At 29.3% G+C, this 6,625-nt stretch overlaps 1 long non-coding RNA gene across 2 annotated transcripts; it reads right to left on the reverse strand.

The window, feature by feature from the left end:
* Positions 1-4,939: 4,939 nt before the first annotated feature.
* Positions 4,940-6,200, reverse strand: LOC110699893. 2 transcript variants are annotated; one of them, XR_002507007.1, is made up of 2 exons: positions 5,940-6,200; positions 4,940-5,219 (listed from the first exon to the last, which is right to left on the reverse strand). It is a non-coding gene; the product is annotated as an uncharacterized LOC110699893 (long non-coding RNA). The 2 variants fall into 2 exon arrangements; XR_002507008.1 differs by having other exon boundaries at positions 4,940-5,263.
* Between the last annotated feature and the right edge of the window lie 425 nt (positions 6,201-6,625).

Consider the following 6,625-nt stretch of genomic DNA (forward strand, 5'->3'; position numbering starts at 1 on the left):
ATGTTAGTATCATGCCTATGATCTTACTAATATTATTATTAAGCTTTGATGAGAATATTATGATGATGATGATTTGTTATGTCAATAATATTATAATGTTGCTTGATATTATTATTATTGCTTGATCATGGCTTTTTTGCAGGTTTAAAGGGAATTTGTACTTGAAATCATGTCTATTAAGATAATTAATAATTTAAATTAGACTAATATGATTTTAATTCAAGTGATCGCCAATATTAGATTTATTTGTGCATTAATAAACAACCAACATAGATTAAACAAGTTTATGGCTAACTTAATGATTGTCTGTTGATCGAAAAGCGCACTTGAATATGAGAAAAATAAAGTAGAGGCCTATGTAGGGCGGATTCAATCTCTTTTAGGTTAGATTAGTACCTTAATCCTCGAATATCTAGTCATAGTTCCGGACCACTAAGGAGTTAGCGATCTCTTTGATCGTGACGAGATGTAACTTTCACACCAGTAAACGATTTACAAGTTCCTAAAACTTGTTGGCGACTCTTATGCTCTAGATTCATTCCCTTTGGACGCCACCATGCTTAAATGCATGATCACGGTGGGGCTCAAAGTTAGGTGTTTGAAATATTTCCTACAGTATCACTGTTAAATCAATCTTGAATGGAATCAGTGTTCCACTCTTGTCAAAAGAATCCACTAATATATCCGGAAGCTCTGTACTTGAACATTTAAGTAGGTCTATAGTTCGATCATGCATACGTGATGGATCGAGCATCACTATGCCCCTATTACACATGAAATTGCACTATCCAATCAATCTTACATTCTAGTCCATTTATTGACACCATTTATGTCCACTTTAATGATTCTGAACTAGGAAATTAAATTATATATGAATTTAGCTCGCCTGTTGGGTTTCATTCACCAGGTCATCAACCTGATGAGGCCATCAATCTATAATTATTTCAGACATTTTATTTAACATCAAAACCATAATTAAATAAGAGAAATAATAAATATATGATTAATCATAATTCAGAAAATGAGTGTATTACATATGTAATAAGTTTTTTCTCAAAAAAAAATACAACTTAAATTACATCACTTGATTCAATTTAGTTGCTCTAATACGAGTCTCATTCTTAGGCAATGGAAGGGGTTCAGTAAGCAGACCTGGAATGTTGTCATTTGTTTAAACTTTACACATCTTGACATCTTGTCTGCCAACGATCTAATGAATGAGGTGATAATTTCTCTCTATATGATTGGACTTGAAGTGTGACCTTGGCTCCTTTTATTGAGCACTGGCGCCATTGTTTTCACAATATAACTTAATTCCTTCTTGAGCACTTGGTACAATGTCCATCTCTGTAAGGAACTTCTTTATCCAAACTGCTTCCTTAGCTGCTTCAACAACAGCCAAATACTCTGATTCCGTTGTAGAGTCTACGACAATGCTTTGCTTCGATCCCTTCCAACTCACTGTTCCTCCATTTAGACATAAAATGTACCCTGATTGGGATTTGAAATCATCATTGTCTGTTTGGAAACTCGCATCCTTATAGGATGTGGCAACCAACTCATTCTCGCCACCATGTATTAGAAACATTCCTTTAGTCCTTCTCGAGTATTTAAGGATGTTCTTGGCAGCTGTCTAGTTTGCTTCACCTGGATTTGCCTAAAATCTTGTACACATGCTAAGAGCATATGAAAGAAACCCGTGTACATAACATGGCATACATAATAGACCCTATTGTAGAAGCATAATGTATACTAGTCATACGTCTCATCTCTTCCACTACTATAAAAATAGGCAAAGAAACCCGTGTTAATATGCCTTAGAAAGCCCCTTTGGACGGGTCTCTAGCTCAGGGTCTATTTGATAAAAAGACTCCATTTTATGGGGGGGTCTATTTTTAAGAAATAAGAGACCCATATAAAAAAAAATGGGGTCTGTTATAATAGTGATTTGACTAATAATTCAATAGGGGAACAGACCCGTCATAAGGGAATTGGGATCTGTTTACTTAGTTAAACACTTAAACATACCTTGCATTAAAGAAATGTGGTTTGTTTCTTAAATAATTACAGACCCCTTGTTGAAGATAGGTGGTCTCTTTTCTTGTTTTTTTTTTTAAAAAAAAAATATAGCATCTAATTTGGACAAAAGTAACAAGCATGAATAAATATAAATTCATAAAATAAATTCAAAAATATTAGAATTAATTACAATTTCCATAATTGATGAGCATTTATACAATAAAATTATACTTATATTCGGCAAAACAAAGATCACCAAATGAAAGTACAACAAATACAAAATTACAACTATTACATATATACAACTAATACAATTACAAATCAAACTATTGTCTACTAGCATAGTGCCCGTGCGATGCACGGATTATAAATCAAACTATTAAACCCGTAGGAAAAATAAAAATAAAAACAAAGGTAATTCATTTACTATTAAAGGACTTGGTTACTAATGGTCAATAAAAAAAATTAAAGAAACGTTATTTGAATAGTATTTTATGTTATTTGAATTTCTTTTAAATTTTTTATAATGTTATTTTATTAATTGAAAAATAATTGAATAATACTCCACATAGCTATATAAGAAGTGGACTATTTATTTATATCTCCCGTTGAGAAAAAACTAAAATTTTCTTATCATACCATTCGCATCAGTAGCTACAATCAATCTAATATATACATGTTTTATTTACCCGTCGCACTCATTAAATCTATAGACACAATAATAACCTTATATTTGACCTAGCAGAACATATATTTTCCTAAGTTAAGCATTGTGCCAAAAACTATATATTATATAATAGTCATATATATAACCAACCGCTGATTAAATATAGTATACAACACAAATACTTCGTGTATAGGTATGGATACTGATAATTTTATATAAATAAAATATACAGAGTATATATTACTAAGATTTATCCCTACCTTAATTATAAAATGGTTAACAAAACTCTTATAATAGTGCATGGACATTTATATATCTAAAAATATTCTTTTTACATATATTTTCCCCCATTTAATTTTAAAAGCCTTAAAATTGTCTCTTGAATTCGCTATTAAAAGGTTACGTTTATTTCAATATTTAAAGCCATTTACTATTTTCATTTCCTTTTGTTTTAGTTTTTCTATTTAGAATTTATTAGGGTATTAGGTTTCAAGATCAAAGTCAATATCTTTTTAACGTACAATCACTAAATCAAAGTCGCTGAACTAAAGTTTTGGACATTGCATAGCTACACAACATCCAACACATTTAATGATTACTTACAAATAATTTTAATAAAACTACGCATTCGATATAAGTTATTAAACAATTTAACTATATATACATTTTGATAGGTTTATATCTTTCATATTAACAAAAATTTACAAATGTTATTATTATATTTTAAAAAAAAAAATTAGACTTTGGAGTTTTGCATAAGATAGATAAAGGATATGTTAATTCCCGTCATATATGCATTGAGTTTTGGGTGTTCTATCCGGTTCACCATTTGGGCTAATCCAGATTTGAGGATCTGTTCTAAGCTATTAGGTTCCACTCCCCTTCCGATTGTTATTGAAGGGGAGCGAACACAGGTCCTCCCTATCAAGTGTAGCTCACCACTACACCAACAACCAAACACTTTGTATGGAGGACACGTGTTATAAAATATTATATTATATACATATACTGTTTTATATTATAAAAAATATTATATTATATATACATACTATTATAGTTAAAAGTATTATTATGTATAAAACAACATAAATTATTGCACATGATTGTTGTATATCTAGTATAGTACATGAGCAATGCACGATTTTTAAATCAAAATGTTAGTTTTTTCTAAAAAAAATTCATAAGTAATAGCATTGTTAATACGAATATTACAATTTAAAACACTTGTAATAGTTATAATACATTTTATATCTATCCCTTTTCCGTCAAATGTCTAATTTAATTTAACTTTTATTCTTCTTGTTTTGATTGGTTATTGGTTCAGTTTTTTTTTTTTTTTTTTTTAATGCAAGTAAAACAAAAGGTCATTGTAAAAGACGTTGTATAGAGAATGAAAGGCCGATTAAAATTAAATTTATGTTCAAGATTATGTATTTTTTTCCAAGACAACATTTCGGCTCAGCATTCAGTATTTGTCAAGGAGTACAACAAACAATAAAAGTAATTTTTACACTATTTTGTATCTTTATCAAAAACTTTTGTATTCATCCGATTACTTGAATTGAATTTAGGATAACTTGAAGACTATTTTGGGTAACTTTTATCAATAAAGCATAAATAACTTTCATTCATTACATGGTAGCTTTTATAATAGGTGCATGATATTTTATTGTACATCTGTTTTTTTTTAAATGTTTGTATTGATTTCATAATTGACGTCAAACTAAATTCTTATCGATTTTATTTAATTTCCATATAAAAAAAAATTAGCCTTTCAAAATACGAAATATTTGTTTCCTTAATTATGTCACTTTAATCATATTGCTTCAAATTAGTTATTATTCTTTAACTTGACTATAAATAAAGAATGGAAATACTTTATGGATTATCTATAGTATTGGAAAGTATATATTTATTATAAAAAAACTAAATCAATATTTATGTTAGGAAATCATGAAAATCTTATGCATGTATAGAAACTTACTTTTATTGTTTGAAGTTTAACAAAAATAACTATGCTTGAATATGTAAACAGTTTTTGTATAGATATATTTAATACTTAAGATAAGCCAATGAGAGAGTGACATTTGTCGTCCTCATATTGAGGCGCTTGTCTTTTAATGTAATATAGATGACTATAAATAAAGATTGACAAGTCTTTATGGATTATCTGTAATATTGGAAAGTATATATTTATTATAAAAAAAATTAAATCAATATTTATGTCAGGTAATCATGAAAATAATATGCATGTATAGAAACTTGTTTTTATTGTTTGAAATTTAACAAAAATAACTATGCTTGAATATGTAAACAGTTTTTAGTGTCATTTGTCATCCTCACATTGAGGCGCTTGTCTTTTAATATAATATATAGATATATTACATATATAAAACAAATACAAATATACAACTAATACAATTACAAATCAAACTATTGTTGATTAGAATGTTAAAAGAACCTTTAACAGTTACTTGTACTGATAGGCACAATGCTTCCTCTGTTTGTGTCTTTTAATATTACTCCATCTAATCTGTAACTTCATAGAAAAATCAATAATCACCCACTGATGCATTTCTGCACAATAGTTCCTTAACAATAAGCCTAGTAACATATATAAATAATTATATCTCTACTTAGAGATTGAAGCATATGCATGCATAATCAAAAGTTTGGCGGAAAGAAAAGGAGTCATCAAATTTTACACGAACAAATACCACCAAATCACCCAAAAAAAACCAAAAAAAAAACCAACAACAAAATGTATAACCAAAACAATCTTACAACACTAATTAAATCTTTGAGGAACCATTTCCCCAAATTCCCACTATTACATAAATAATTTTAACAAATGAATTAGAGACTTAAAATAATGTCAAATGGATAGCTCTATTCATAGCATCAAAATTATTGAATAATTAGTAGAAATCAAGTATAGTATACAAATTAATAAATCGTTGATATTGTAGAATTATAAAATAAAACCGAACGGAAAAAAAAAGTAGAGACGCAAACAGTCAAACGACTTGGAAACCCACAAATCAAATGAAACATGCAACTAGATTAATTCGTTTAAAGTATTCAAAACATTGATTTAGCAATTTAGTACCAAAATATGATAAATTACAGCATTAATTTCCTATTGAATTTCAAATTTTCAACAGGATCTACACACTCAAATCAATTTAAAATCCAATAACACACAATATAAGTGGCAAAATAAAAATCAAAGAGGAGAGAGAAAACAAAATACCTTAACGGTGAGTTCCCTCGAAGAAATGAGTGTATCTATCATTTTTAGGAAATCTACAAAGCTTCAATAGAGATAAGTTGTAGAAGAGAGTCGGCGGATCAACAAAGAGGAGGATGATTTTAGTTTTGGGGTTGGAGCTAGGGTTTTTAGGAGATAGACTTTCATATATAGAGAGAGTGCCAATATTGCAGATCTTGAGGCTATGAACGAAGGAAGAGACCCTTTTTTGTAAACCCATCAAATTTGTGGACTCTAGGTACATATAAGAGACCCGTTAAGTATCATAATAGCTCCCTTGTATCTCTTATCTATTTAATTGTTGGCCCCAATTCATATAGGAGACCCGTTATTTTTAACATTGGATCTCTTACATTAAACAGACCCGTTAATTAAATAACGGGTATTTAATTGGTGGTATGTTTTCACATTTTTATATTAGTGTTCTTGCTTTTGAGGGCACTGAAATTTACTGAGTGTAATGCCATGATACATGAGGTGAAATCCTCTCTTGGAGATTTTCATCTCAAACCTATCAAGAACCTTATCAATATAAGTCTCTTGACATAGTCCAATAATCCTTCGAGGCCTGTCTCGATGGATCTTGATTCCTAAAATGAACCTAGCGTCACCTAAGTCTTTTATGGAGAAACAACTCTTCAACCATTCCTTAACTGACTCAAGCATTG

This window comes from Chenopodium quinoa, unplaced genomic scaffold (genome assembly GCF_001683475.1).
Source record: "Chenopodium quinoa cultivar QQ74 unplaced genomic scaffold, ASM168347v1, whole genome shotgun sequence".
NCBI lineage: Eukaryota > Viridiplantae > Streptophyta > Magnoliopsida > Caryophyllales > Amaranthaceae > Chenopodium > Chenopodium quinoa.